This window comes from Hylobates moloch, unplaced genomic scaffold (genome assembly GCF_009828535.3).
Source record: "Hylobates moloch isolate HMO894 unplaced genomic scaffold, HMol_V3 SCAFFOLD_15, whole genome shotgun sequence".
Taxonomy (NCBI): Eukaryota; Metazoa; Chordata; class Mammalia; order Primates; family Hylobatidae; genus Hylobates; species Hylobates moloch.
Window position 1 is genome coordinate 5,803,663 of NW_026652290.1, and position 15,221 is coordinate 5,818,883.

Below are 15,221 nucleotides of genomic sequence, written 5' to 3' on the forward strand. Positions count from 1 at the left end.
CTAGCCCCACGGCGCGCACGGCACCCCCGCTCCCATCTCATGCTGTCTGCATCAGGGCAGAAGACTTTATCTCTCAGCTCCAGAACAAAGATGCTCCCCCATCCCCAAAAACATCTAGAGAAGAGACAACCGTCCACATTCCTTGGCTCCTCTGAGTGACCCCATCAACGAACAGCAATGTGGTTTAGGAAAATTCAGATTTTCCCATGAGAGGAGCGAAGGGGAGGGGAAAGGAAGGGAAAGGTCAGGGTTGGAGGAGCAGACGACCCTTCTCTGGAGTTTTTGCTCAGGCCCATCTTTTCCCTGTGGACCCGAAAGACCCATCTGCCCCAGGCCTCAGCCACTGCATGTAACAGACAAATCTCGTTTTGCAGAAGATTAATTTCCATCCATGTTTTTAATAAGGACTTAGAATTTACCATACAGTAAAACCCAAATGGAATCCATATTTAAAGGGATGAGCTTTAAAATGGGATCTAATTGACGGGACCCTTTCCAAGGCAGGGGCAATGAACCAGGGCTGAGGCAATGTCCTAGGAGGAAACTGCTTCCTCCCCACACTCTCCTTTGAAGCAAGGACTCGCCTGCAGTGATGGGGAGTCTCGCTCGAAGGCCTCCTCGCCAAGGCCATTTCTGAATCAGAAAGGCCAGCCCGCCTCACTCGGGCAAAAGCTCCTGCAGGCTTTTCCCTGCCCGGGTTTCTCCATTGCTGATCTCCAAGTCCCTCTTAGGAAGCCCCTTCCTCTAGTCACATTCCTTTGGGCCATGGACGGCCTCCACATGCCAGAGCTCTGGTAGCCCAAGGGGTGGTTTTGGCAGCCCCTTCTCTGAAGCCCATATCCAGGCCGCAGGGAGAACCCAGGAGCTAGCGAGGCAGGAGGGTGTCTGCAGGCACACCTGACCTCAGATGCGTGTACCTGGCCCTCTTCCTTCAGACACCCACCACCCACCATCCTGAAGGTGAATAAAAGACAGGCAGAGATTCAAAGCCACACGCAGGCCTCAGACCGCATTGCTCCTTGCTCAGACGGGCTTCCTCTCAGAGGGGCTTCCTTCTCTCCCCTTGACCTCACCCTTTTAGAAAAGGAAGATTCCTTTTGAAATGCAGATTCCTCACTTCACAATTCGGAGCACACCTTTGGAATCAACAAGGGGCTGGACAGTGAACACACTGAGGGAAGCAGCTCAGGTCCAAAAGAGCTTGTGGGGTGACCCCACCAACCCCTGGACTTCCCAGACCCTCCCTCGGGGGTGGGCTGGTCTTGCGCTTTCACTGTTGATGACCCCGAGGATTTACCCATTTGGGGGACACAGGTTCTCAGACCCACAGAAAGGTGAGGCTGGGCCCTGCAACCTCCTTCTTGGAGGCAGCAGGAAGTGGCATTCTCAGAGGAGCATGGGAGATGGTGCCACTGTCACGGCCTGCGGGATGTCGGTACGTCAGGGCCCTCCCCTAGGGACAGAGCTGCACGCATCTTCTTGGAACTAGGCGTCTGAGGTTCCAGAGACAGAGCATGATCTCAGGGAGTCTCTCGTCCTGCACTGAGGCCAGCCCCAAACCTCATGTCCAATATACATTTTCTCAGCCTGCAAGCGTGGTGATCTTGGCACAGAACGACCTGACCAGGAGCCGTAGCGGATGGCACACCAGCGCTGCCTTCACAGCGACACTGCAGGGAGCCCCAGGGCAGAAAGAGCCAGAAAGAGCAGTGGGATTCCTGCCCTCTAAACAGTCACATTGCTGCTTCTCTGCCCCATACAGGCTGGGGTGTATGGCCTTCCTATCTGGGCTCCCCGAGGGGGCCCCTGATGGTTTACAGAATGGGGTGATAGCCATTTCAGCAGAGAAGGGGAGTTGTTTAAGGGCTTATCTCAGACATGGGCCCAGATCCGCCACTTCTCTCCTCCTGGGTGCATGGCAGAGCCAGTGCTCCCAGGGATAGAGTGGGACAGTGGGCTCGTCGGCTGTCGCTTGCTTCCACTCTGTCCCCCTCACAGAAGGCAGCGACATCTTTGTACGTCTCAGGCCATTCAATCCCTCACTCAGAGCCCTGCAGTGGCTCCCACCACCCTTAAGACAAAATCCAAAATCCTCAGTCCCAACCTAAAGGCCTCTGTATCCAGCCCTGGACCCTCTTCGTCATCTCCTTCCCCCACCTGCACAGCCCCCGGACCCCGGGACGCCAGCCCCTCCTGCTACTTCTCCAGCATGCCCACACGTTGCTGCCTCGGCGCCTTGGCACTGGCCATTCCCTCTGTCTGGAACGCTCTCCCCTCAGACATCCTGGGGTCCTCCCTCCCTTCCTTCCGTCTTGGCTCACAACATCAGCACCGGGGCCTGCCCTTCTGTCCTGTGCAACCGCAGCCCCCACCATTCCCCACGGTCTTAACGTACTGCCTTTATCTTCACAGCGTTATGGCACCTGACATACATTTATTCTCCATGTCCCTGCTAAAATATAAACGCCATGAGGGCCAGAACTTGACCTCGTCTCCACTGCGTCTCCAGCACTCCAAACAGGGCTCAGCACATTGGGGGCTCAAGGCTGTGGAATAAATAATGCAGGATAGTCTGGATCGATGAGTCACGGCAAGAAGACCCCAGGGAGCCCTGGAGCAGAGAAGAGCACCCATGGCCTTCACCAGAGAGAAGCAAGCAGTGCATGCCTGGAGATGCATCCAGACTGTGCATAGAGATTTCCAATTCTGCGAGCTCTGGAAAGGGCATCTTTTGATGGGTATTGGAGAGACTAGCCTGTGTCCGGGCCTCTGGTCTTTTTGTCCAGGGTTCTTGTTAGTATCATCTGCTCAGCCCAGAGTGGGTCATCATGCAAAGCCTGCCTACAGGCTTCAGGGCTCCAGTCCTCCCTGCCTGGGGGTCACTGACCCACAGCTTTGCGTTGTCTATCAGCAGGGAATGGGGCTGCACTGAACCTCACGGGGGTTTAAGAAAGAATTCACCTGATGTCTGTCCCTGTTTCCTGGGGGGTGATCTCTAAAACCTCTGGAGTTTCCAAGGGACAGGAGTGTCTTCTGTTATTCATAACAAGCCACTCCTGGCCACACCTGACCGTGTGCTGACCTGGCAACTCACGGGGACCCTTAGGAAGCTACAAGCATGAGGCTGGCCGTGCACATGATTAGAGGGTTGGAAATTGCACTCCCCACCTCAGGGGAGCAGAGAGGGCTGGAGACAGCTCAGTCACATGGTTTGGGAAGCTTTCCGTTGGTGAACTTGTGGGCGAATCAGCAGGGTGGTGCATCCTAACTCCACGGGGAATGGGTGTGGATGCTCTGACCTCAACCTATGTGTATCATACGACTGTCATACAACTGTCATTTTTAGTGCAGTGCTTTTTTGTTGTTGTGGTTCTGTGAATTGTAGCAAATTATCAAAACTGAGGGGTCCTGGGAACCTCTGAATTTGCCATTGGTCACAAGTGCAGGTGGCCCTGGCAGCTTGCATTCGAAGTGAGAGCTGTCTTACAGAGCGCTTGGCCCAAACCCTGTGGAGTCTGACGCTGACTCTGGCGGTTAGTGTCAGAGCTGAACGGCAGTCACCCTCTCGGGGTGGGAACGGAGCCATCATGCCGTCCCCTCTAGAGCCACACGAAGGCTTCATGGCCCTCCCCCAGCTGCAGAGCCATCTGGGCAGCAGAATACGAACCGTGCATGGGGGGGTTAGGCCCTGACCTTGGACTCTATGGCATCTTTGCTGACACCAGACAGCGGACCCCGCACCCTGCCCACCCTCCTTCCAGGACTAACTGCCCCGCAGCCAGGCTGATGGGCTTCGGGATACGAAGAGCGGTCACTCCTTAAAAATTCTACTCCATACCTTCCTGGGCATCTGTCGATGCTCCCCCTCCTACTCCACAAAGATACCATGACCTGAAAGCTAGAGAGCGCACAGAACCCCCCTACCCCGCAACCCTTGCTGGAAAATCAAATCGCCGCATTAAAACCTATTTCCTCCACAAATGCAAACTCTGGGGATGGGTGTGGTGGACAGGTGGGGCTGCCTTACCTGGTAGTGGGAGGTGAGGTCTGCTTTGCTGTGCGGGGAGGCCCCAGTGGGGCTCCTTCTGGACCGTCCTTGGCAAGGAGGGGGCTGCTGGGGAGGAGCAGCGACCACAGAAGACTGTTAGCTTCTCAGAGACAGAATTTCAACCTGCCGGGGGAGAAAAGCAAGTAAAAAAATTGCCTTTGAAGAAAACATCTTCCTTTTGATCTAAAACAAACATTTGGTGTTAATAAACAAGGGAGGGGGCAGCTTCAAAGCCAACTGTTTGCCACCAGGGATTGAGGGATTGGCACCCTCCAAAGGGCACTTTGCTTTTTATGCCCCAGGGGAGTAAAAGGAAACTTGCAGAAAACACATCATTAGGACCCTATTGCCAAACAGCCACCGTGCAGTCCATCCCAGGGTCCGCCCCTCTCCCAGCCCACTTGCAATGATCCCCCAATCCCAGCGACTCTTCCACCCCACCACGCTGGCCCCTCCCCATCGCCTTTCCCACCGCCACCTGCTCTTGCTTCCTCCCCCATCCAGCCTAGATTCCGGGACCCACCACTGCCTGCACTCCCCCAGCTACTTTGTCCCTCTCTTTTAAAAATATTCATCAGATGATGTCACTGTCCTGATCTGGTGACACAGCCTTCCACTGGTATCCTGTGTCATTTGGAAGAAACACTTAAAGTTGCTTCAGTGGCCTGCAAGCCAGGTGAATCTGGCTTCTATGATTTGGGGACTTCTTAAGATAATAACATGCAAGGTTTACATGGGGGCCGTGCGCTCCTAGATAGCTTCACGGTCAACCCCCTTTGCCTTTGGGGCTCTCGGCAGTCTGGCCCCGTCTCCTAGTACACTCCCTCTCTCCCCTGCAGCCCCACTGGATTCCTGGTCATCCCTCCACACAGGCGCTTGCCTCCCTGACCCCACCCCTGCACCACGCCTTTGCACGTCTACTGCATGGAATGCTCTTCCTTGCACAATTGTAGGGCTCCCTCCCTCCCACCTCCCTCCCTGCCTGCCTCCCTGCCTCCCTCCCTCCCTCCCTCTCTCCCTGCCTGCCTCCCTCCCTCCCTGCCTGCCTACCTGCCTACCTACCTCCCTCCCTCCCTCCCTCCCTGCCTGCCTACCTGCCTCGGAGCTGTACACATATGGCACCTTTCCAAGGCCATCCAGGAACAGAACACCCCATCGAAATAACCGGCATCCCTATGGCATTTCCTTCTCCTTTTCCTCACAAATTTCCCCCCAAGGACTTAGCACATCTGGCTTCATGTGGATGTGCTGGGATCCCACCATCCCACTTTGCCCCCACTGGAATGCAGGCTCCCTGAGGGCAGGCATTCACATCTGCTGGATTTAGTGCTGAATCCCCAGCGCCCAGGATATTCCTGGCACATAGCTGGGGCTTGCTCCATATTTTTCTGAGTGGATAAGTAAATGAATGAATGAATGAACCCCCAAAAGTTACTCCCCCATTAATACTGCTGGGTTTCTTTAGAATCACATCCCACTACCACGCTGGAGAGCAGGAATTCCCGGGAAATGGAGGGGACTGTTTGTTTAGTTGGTGAGGGCTGGCAGGGGGTGGACCCGAGCCTGGGAAGTCTTGTTTGCTTAATTTGCTCCAACCCAAACAGTGTATGTGTGCCGTCAGCCAGACGGGACCCAAAAACGGTTTAGGAGATCCACTCTGATTAGCCCGAGAGACTGTCTTTGGGATAGAGTCATGAGATCAGGGTGGCCAGGGAGTGGCTGAGCTGTGTCTCCCTGAATCGCCACCACTAGCACCACCCAGAAATTTCACACACAACAATAATAAATCTACCAGTTTGTTTCTTTTCCTAAAATCCAGTCACTGAACAGTACCACCCCCATACCGAAGAACTGAAGAGCAGAACCAGCATCACAGATTGCCCAGCAACCCCGGAGCAATGCCTGGGGAACATCTGCCCTTTCAGGGACCATCGGTGCAGAGCCCAGTGCCCACTGCTGGGTGTGGGAGCCACTTTTCAATGGCAAAAGTGTAAGTAATAGGAACAGTTCCATGGATGAAATGCAGCCAGGGAGGTGGCTGGGAGAGGGCCTGGGTGCAGGGAACCTGAGCAGAGGTAGACGACTCAGGTGGAGGTGGAAGGCAGCCCAGGTTGGGTGGGAAGGGGCTCCAGAGAGGGGCCCGGCCTGGTGGGGAAAGAAAGCAGATGGCAGGCTTCTCTGCGACCCAAGTGCTTGATTCTCAGCAGGAGCACAAAAGGCAAGGGCTGGAACTCACACCGCACCAGGCCCTGGGCAGGGAAGTCCGTGGGGAACTGAAGATCTGCGCCTGGCCTCCTCTGAGCCTGCTGTCCACACCCCCACAGCCCCAGCTTCCAGCTGCTCCAATGACCGGAGGAGCAGAAGCTTCTGTAAGCCCTCAAGTCTCCCCTGGTCCCGTTGGGGCTTTCAGGGAGATAATAGGATACGCTTCTGGTCCTGGAGGCGATTCCCAAGCATTTGCTTTAACTCTCAATGTCACCTCCTCCCCAGACAGGGCTCCCAGAGCCAGGATGGAGGCAGGTGGTCCAGGGAGACTCCTGCCCCGCTGCTCTCTCCCACCAGCCCCAAAGCAGAGGCGGCCCAGGGCCTGGGCGAGAGGAGAGCCTGGGGAGAGGCGGGCTGTCTGCGGGGGCTGTCACCCTTCCTGACTTGTCAGTTCTCTTGCCTTTGAGGCAGATGGAGCCGCCCTTCCTAGAGCAGTCCCGGCAGGGGAGGCACCCACAGGAAGGAATGGAAACAGTCCATCCCTGGGGATCCCGAGTCACCCCCCGGGGCCACATGGACACCGATGCTGCCAGCCTGGCAGCCAGTCCAGGACCAGGGAAACTAAACCCTTGAAGGAGATGGGGAGGAATTAGAGGGAGCAAAGACAGCGTCAGGAGATGTGATGAAGGAACTCAAGAGAAGCTCCAACCCCACTGCTCCCCTCCCCAGCACAGAGATCTTTATGTGTCATGCCTGAAACCCAGGCCACCTTCTCTAGGTGCTGCTCTTGCTTCCTCCCCCATCCAGCCTAGATTCCGCATCCCCCCAGAGGCCGATCTGAAGGCGGTGCCGCCGGCAGCCCCACACCTCTCCACTGCACCTTGCAACCCAAGCTCACAGGAGGTTATTTCACTTTAACTAGTCGTGCCCAGCCCCGCCTGCAGACGCCGGCTTAGAGGATGGAGACACGAGCGATCCACAGGCCGCCGAGTCCGGAGGGCAGGGACCCACCTCAGCGCAGCCACCCCTGCCTGGGCTTGAGCCTCCTTGGCATTGCGGTAGGCAAGTTCTGTGCGCCTCGCACCCCTCCTCTGCCGCCGGCTGGGCAAAGGCGCTGCGTCCCAGCCCCACCGATAGGCCCAGACTGGTTTTGTTTTCCTCGACCTGAGCTGAGTGGGAGATAACAACTTGTCCCCGATTGTAATGGCATGTTTTTCCCCACTCCGCAGTGGGAAACACCATCCATCACCCATAGCGCAGAACACAGGCGCTCCTGTGCCCCACGCCCCACCCTTGGTGCCACGGGGTTTAGGGGACCTCAGGGCTCGCCCCAGACTCTCGGCTGACAGAAGGAGCGGAACCGCGGTGGGAGGCAAAAGGCCCAGTGACCAAGTACCCTTGACGGCTCTCGAGGCCCCACAGCCCAGCAGGGGTGGGAGCGTAGTCGGGGGCTGGGCTGGGCTGCAGGTGGCTTCTCAGGGAGAGCCCACGCAGTGGCAGGGACCAGGGTGGGCGGGGCCTGGTCGAGGCCACAGCCTGCCATTCCCCCACTTGCTGGGGACAAAAGGGTCCAGTCTGTCTCGGGAGCGAGCTGCATCCTCCTCATTCTCTGACCTGTATTTATTGCCCCTCACCACGTGCTGAGTGCAGTGCTCAGAGCACAGCAGAGCACACAGGGACACCCCACTGTTGACCTTGAAGGGGAATAGCCTCTGCAGCCTCCTCACCTTCCCCTCTTCTGGGAGGTCAGGTGGGGAATTCTGAGATCCCATCCTGTCCCCTACACACACACACGCGTGCACACATGCTCACATATGCACATGAGCACAGATGGGCCATCCTGGACCCTACCCTCCACCTGCTTCCTCAGGATCTAATCCTCTTGCTTTAATGACAGGGCCCCCAAATAATAAAGGAGTCCAGGGAGAGGCTTAAGCATCCCCAGAAGGCCGGCTATGGGTGGCAGGGCCCCCAGATGAGCTGGGAAGCGTGAGGAGTGTCCTACAAAGGGTGAGGGCTATGCCCTGAGGCTTGGAGGGGGGCCTCAATCTCAGAGAAGGATTTTAAAGACTCCTGCGCCCCCATCTGCAGCTGGCCAAGTTTCTTCTTCCCAGCTCCCAGCCTGGCTGCTCCAGCCTGCTGCAGAACCAGCCAGCACTGCTCCTGAGGCAGCACGAGACCGGGGCAGCCCCTGGTGCTCTGGCCCCAAAAGGCCTCCTCTCAGATTCTTGTCATCGGAAAGAGAAGATGGAAAAATAAACATTTGGACTGCCAAAAAGTGTCTTTTACCAAAAATAAGCAGATACACAAAGGGAGAAGGAGGTAGCAGAAGGAGTGCGAGAGACGGAGGGAGGGAAGAGGAGGGAAGGAAGCCTCTGGGGATGAGGCACGTTCACCCAGCCTGGACAGGGGAAGATTGAGGAGGGCCATGGCAGAGGTGTGGGTGAGGCACACAAGGTAGCTGGAGCAGAAGCCACAGGCAGATAGCCCAGGTGAGATGCACTGGCCAGGCAGAGAGGAAGCTAGGACGGCAGGCCCCGGGAAGGGCAGAGAAGGCAGAAGTCAGATGGCCTGCCCTGGCTGGCCCCGACGACCTTGGACTCACGAGTTGCCTTTGGTCAGAAGTGTGGACTTGTGTTGACCAAGATGCTGCAGAGGCCGGGGCGGGGGTGCCAGAAGCAAGAGACAAGCACAGCTTAGAAAGAATGTGCTGAGATGGGGGAGAGGAGAGCCTGGCCGAATCACCATCCTCATCCTCGTCCTCAGCCCCCTATCAGTGTTTGCTCACCATCGTGCCCCAGCGCCTGGCCAATGCTGGCACACAGTAGGCGCTCAGCAGTTTTGGTGAAATGAATGCTGCAAAGAAGGAAGTCAATCTGGGTGAGTGGTGTGGAGCTGGGTAACGTTTCTGATGAAAACTCCCGGCTGCAATCCCAGCACTTTGGGAGGCTGAGGCCAGTGGATCACGTGGTCAGGAGTTCGAGACCATCCTGGCTAGCACTGTGAAACCCTGTCTCTACTAAAAATACAAAAAATTAGCCAGGCATGGTGGTGGGCGCCTGTAGTCCCAGCTGCTCAGGAGGCTGAGGCAGGAGAATGGTGTGAACCCAGGAGGCGGAGCTTGCAGTGAGCCGAGATCGCACCACTGCACTCCAGCCTGGGTGACAGAGCAAGACTCCGTCTCAGAAAAAAAAAAAAAAAAAAAAAAATTCTTCGGTGACCTGAACACCAACAAGTGGGATCAAGAAGTTGTCACTGATTTCCCTCTGATGACGGGATGGTCTTCAGGCTCCTAGAGGTGGGGGTGAGGTGGAATGATCTTCCCATTCTACATGGTAAAGCAAATTAACTGAGCCCACCTAAAACCCAGGCGTCCCGAGACCCTCACACTCACAGCCCAGAGAGAGGACCGACAGCCAAGCATACATCCTGGATTTTTTTCCCCCCAGATCTCCAAATAGAAGGCCACACTTGGACTTCAGCATGCTGGGGACAGGCTGGGGACATCACTAGTCCTTTATAAATTAAGGCTTATCTGAGGACGTGGCTTCATCTATAGGATTTAAGATGAGGCATCACAGAGAGACAGAAGTGGCCGATGAGTTGAGGTAGAGCACCCCATTTCACTACCCCCTCCCCGGGCCTACTGACAGCAGCACATGGGCGAATGAGACAATGGTCCCCCTCTGGGCAGATGCAGCCCTGCCAGCGCAAGACTTGAATTCTGAGACTGTTCATCTTCTCAGGGCAAGCTACACTCCATTCTCTGCAACAGCCTGATTGGCGTGCCTTGGAACATTTCAGGCAATGGCAAGGGAAAAGCTTAGAGCAGGACCCACAGCCCTGGGTTCTCCTCCCAGCCCATCACTGTGTGACCTCGGACATCTGAACATCCCTGATCCTTTCCCCATCAACTCACAGGAAGTGCCTACTACGTGGCAGATGCAGACCCAGGTGCCAGGCATTCACCAAGGTGCAGTAGCAACCCCATCCCTGCCCAAAATGTCTTGGATGTCACCTTCCCTGCCCCCTGTATGAGGCACACAGAAAGAAGACAGAAAGGGCTTTGCAATACATCACAGCTGCGCTTTCTCCTAATACTCCAAGGAGTCAAATGACCTCTGAAGGCCACCAGAGCCACAGGCCTCTTTGTGATGGTCACATATGGGCTTGTGAAAGAGCCATTTAGGGACATAGTATAGGGAACTCAGAGACCAGGGGCTCCAAAGGAAGGACCCTAAAATCATCAGAAATCAAGTTTGGGTTTTTATAGCATTTTGCTTATCTGTTTTTTTGTTTTTTGTTTTGCTTTTCAACAAAGATAGTAATATCACCAGAAATATGCCTGCATTCTTATTTGGCTTCCTGGAGGGACTCAGAAAATGGCATTTGCAAAATCTCAGAGGACTCCACTCGCACATTTTAGATTTTACTTTTCTCCCCAAACTACACCTTTGCTGGTTCATTTTATTGCAGAGAGCGGAACTTCTTAGCCTTCTAGTCCTGCCAGAAAGTTAAAAAAAAAAAAAAAAGAATCAGAGTAATGGCAAGGATTTAACATTCTTTATTTATTTTATGTTTTGAGACAGGGTCTCACTCTGTCACCCAGGCTGGAGTGCAGTGACTTGAACACGGCTCACTGCAGCCTCCACCACCCAGGCTCAAGCAATCCTCCCGCCTCAGTCCCCCGAGTAGCTGGGACTACAGGTGTGCGCCACCATGCCTGGATAATTTTTGCATTTTTTGTAGAGATGGGCTTTCACCACGTGCCCAAGCTGGTCTCGGACTCCTGAGCTCAAGTGATCCACCCACCTTGGCCTCCCATAGTGCTGGGATTACAGGTGTGAGGCACTGCACCTGGTCCAACATTCATATTTTTAAAACCATGGAATTCTCCAAAGGCACTAGAGCTCTGCACCCTCCCAACTGCAGCATTTCCTCAGGGTATGCAGCCCTCTGGAGCTTGCCCAGGGTGCAGTTCCACAAGGCACTGTTCTCTTGCCTTCTGTTTTTCTTACACTGGCTTCTCCCTGGGTGCCAGTGGTTCTCCTTCTGCCATCTTTTCGGGTTGATTCCTCTCATGATGCCTTTCAGGGCTGCTGGCTTTGCTGTCTTCCGTTTTCCATCACCCCAATTCCTCCTCAGCCTCTGCACCCCGCAAAACATAAGCTCCTAACCAAAATCAGAGTTTAAAATGGGACTCAAACTAAGAAAGCAAAATTTGCTCTTTCTTTAACCAAGAGAAAAACATGGAGCACCTCATTGTAGTAGGAAAGATTACAGGGAATATGCAATATTTGGAATAAATGAACCTCCTCCCCCCGTTTTTAAACCACACTTGTGAAACCAGCTTAATTCCTGGCTCCCCTCATGCCTTCTGAATCCTGTCTCCGGCAAAAATAATTTGGGTTTTATTCTTCTGGCATCTGGTGGGAGTCGGTGACAATTTTACTGTAGCTATACTTCTTCTTTTTTAATACCAGTGTGTTTTAATAATACAGTGTACCTTTTGGTATTGTTGAAATGTTACATTAATCAACATATCCAACGGGAAAGGGAAGGGCCTTCTGTAATTTCTGTGTCCTCGGTGCTGTGTTTAAAGCTTGCAAAGTGGAGGGCTGTAATTTGGGAAGCAATTTTCCCCAAGGTTGGGAGAACAGTTTCTGGCGGAGAGGCTGGAGACTGCCTGACCCAGGCTCATTGGGCTGGGGGCCCAGAATCCTGGCCATGAGGCTGAGCCTAGTGGTAGGGAGTACTGTGGGCTCAAAATCAGAAATGTTCCCCAAAATACAACAACAACAACAACAAATCCTCAGCCCAGCTATGGCTGGCTTGCTGGGCCACTTGGGTTTCAAGCAACTCATCTAGTTTCCAGGTTCTGGCCCTTCCAGAGAGCATCATTGCTATGCTAAACATCCGTGAGTCCCTCCTGCATGGATACTGAGGCACAGCTGGGAACACCACAGGCACCTGTTGAGGGGCCTGCAGTGTAGAGAGAGAGAGAGAGAGAGAGAGAACAGGTAAACCACACCCCAGAGGCAGGGTACGGGCTCCTACAAGATGGCAAGCTCTAGAAGGTTGGGGCCTTATTTTTCTCAGCGCCACAGCTAAGCCATCAAGAATGGTGCCTGGCACACCCCAGGTGCTAAGCAAACATGCTTGAGTGAGTGCACGGAAGAGTGAAGAGCCAATAGACAGACATGAGTGACTGGTGTCTGGGAAGCTAAGCAGAGGTACGGCATTCATGGGAGGTGTTCTGGCTTCCTAGGGCAGGTGACCGACCCTGAAGTGAAACAGAGAGGAAAGGGGAGGGGAGGAGAGAGGAGGGCAGGTGCAGAGCCTTGGACAGACGGGGCAGGGGAAATGTCATTTAGGGAATGCAAATAATAGAGGACGTTTAGGACTGGGGGTAGCAGGAGATGAGATCAGACATGTAAGTCAGAAACCAGATCAGGAAGTACCTTGAACACCATGCCAAGGACTTTAAAAAGCCATTTGAGGAATTTTAAGCAGGACATGATGAAGATTGGGGTATTTGGAAGCACACTCTGGTGCCGATGTGGGCCGGGTAGAGGGGAAAAACCAAGGCAGGAATCTCAGTGGGGAGGCGGCCCAGGTGATCCAATGGCTTACGGAAGGGCGGATGGAGATTAGTGACTGCAAACACCAGGACTCAGTGACCAGTCACACCCACATGGGAGATGAGGAAGACGCAAGCCACCTCCCAGGTTTCGGGTTTGTCCAACTACATAAACAGGAGGCCAGTTTGTGATAAGGTGAAGAGGAAGAAGGTGGGCTTGGGAGACCATAACATCAGGAAGTTACAGTGCAGGGGCCTTCAGCTTGGTGATGGTGTCATTTATCGCGTTATTACCCGCAGTCCACTCTGCTATTCCTTACACCTTTTCCTATGTTAAAAATGACACAAGGCCGGGCACAGTGGCTCATACCTGTAATCCTAGCGCTTTGGCAGGCCAAGGTGGGCAGATCACTTGAGGTCAGGAGTTCGAGACCAGCCTGGCCAACATGATGAAACCCTGTCTCTACTAAAAAACTACAAAAATTAGTCAAGTGTGGTGGCACACACCTGAAATCCCAGCTACTCGGGAGGCAGGAGAATTGTATGAACCCAGGAGGCGGAGGTTGCAGTGAGCCCACGCCACTACACTTCAGCCTGGATGACAGAGCAAGACTCTGTCTCAGAAACAAAACAAAAAAGAAATGGCACAATATGATGTTTCAAGGCCAATGGGGCTGAGCTCACATCGGACATGCTGAATTTGAAGAGCCCCTAGAATGTCCGGGAAGGTGGTTGGTCAGTGGGTGGTGCTAGCATCTAAGCTAGAGAGAATCCTGTCTGCAGTGGGGACTGTGGCAGCCAGGCTCTAAGACATCCCCTGTGTCTTCATCTCCTGGTGCCCAGAATTGTCACCTCCTCTGTCATACCAGCTCTGGTCTGTGTGAACAATAGAATTCAGCAGAAGTGAAGGTTCATCAATTCTAAGATTAGGTCTTAAAAGACCTCCATCTTTCTCTCACTCTGGAGGAAGTCAGCCGCCCTGTCATGAAGACACTCAGGCAGCCCTACAGAGAGGCCACCTGGAGAGGAACTGGGGCCACAGCAGAGGAACTGGGGCCACAGCCAGCAGCCATGAGAGAGACCAGCTTGGAAGCAGATCCTCCAACAAGAGAGACCAGCTTACAAGCAGATCCTCCAGCCCCAGTTGAGCCTTCCCATGCCCGCTGCCACGGCCAACATATCAACTGCAACCTCGAAGGGATGCTGAGCCAGGCACCCGGCTGAGCCCTTCCCAGATTCCTGAACCTCAGAAACTATGAGCTAATAAATGATTGTTGTCTAAAGCGATTAAATTCAGGGATAATCTATTACACAGCAATAGATAACACGGGGATTACAAAAAAAAAAAATGAATGGTGGCTGGAGCCACAGGCATGGAGAAGAACACGAAGTGAGAAGACAGGATGAGAGCAGATTACAGAGGTGAGGAGGGTCACACTGGGACACACCAGGAGGCAGTGGTGGGAGAGAAAGGCCCGTGAGGAGGGATGAAGAAGAGCCCTCAAAAGGAGGAAGACGAGGCTGAGAAACATGACAAAATCCCAAGGATGAGAGCTCTATTAGGCTGTTCTTGCATCGCTATACAGAAATGCCTGAGGCTGGCTCATTTATCAAGAGAAGAGGTTTAACTGGCTCCTGGTTCTGCAGGCTGTACAGGAAGCACAGTGTTGGCATCTGCTCCTGGTGAGGTCTCAGGAAGCTTCCACTCATGGTGGAAGGTGAAGAGGGAGTAGGTGTATTACATGGCAAGAGGGGAGATGAGGGAGGCAACATACTCTTTTAAACAACGAGATCTCACATGAACTAATTGAGGGACAACTCACTCATCACCAAGGGGGTGGTCCTAAGCCATCCACGAGAGATCCGCCCCCATGATCCAATCACCTCCCACCAGGCCCCACCTCCAACACTGGCAAACAATTTCAACATGAGAGTTGGAGGGGGACACACATCCAAACCGTATCAACAGCATTTCCAGAAGGAGAGCGTCAGATGCTACAAAGGCCCAGCAGGACCCCGGCTTCCCAAGGACCAAGTTCTCCCCCTACCCTGTCTCAGTCCAGACCTTCTTACCTGCCACCTCCATGCCTGGCTGTTGGCCCCATCATATCTCTCAGATCCCACTCCCAGGGTCTTCAGTCTTCAATGAGAGGCTTTCCCTGACCACCCATGCTAAAGGAGTCCCCGACCCCAGTTTCCTGGTCACTTTCTGTCATAGCTGCCTGGCATTTGTTGCAAGTTGTAATTATATTTTCATTTGTTTCTTTTCTCAGCCATGACCTATGAAGGCTGGGAAATATCTGTTTCATTCACTACCATAAACCAAGTGCATGATATATCCTAGTTTCTCTATATTTGTTGGATAAATGGATGAAAAGAAAGAAAGAT

General features: G+C 53.9%; 1 protein-coding gene across 3 annotated transcripts in view; it reads right to left on the reverse strand.

Moving 5' to 3' along the window:
* The window catches only part of RBFOX3 (RNA binding fox-1 homolog 3), a 519,235-nt gene that overhangs the window by 388,815 nt on the left and 115,199 nt on the right, over window positions 1-15,221 (reverse strand). For all 3 annotated transcript variants that reach the window (XM_032178879.2, XM_032178882.2, XM_032178881.2), the window contains exon 2: window positions 4,028-4,171. The gene's annotated coding sequence lies outside the window, so the exon portion shown is untranslated. The remainder of the gene's footprint in view (window positions 1-4,027; window positions 4,172-15,221) is intronic.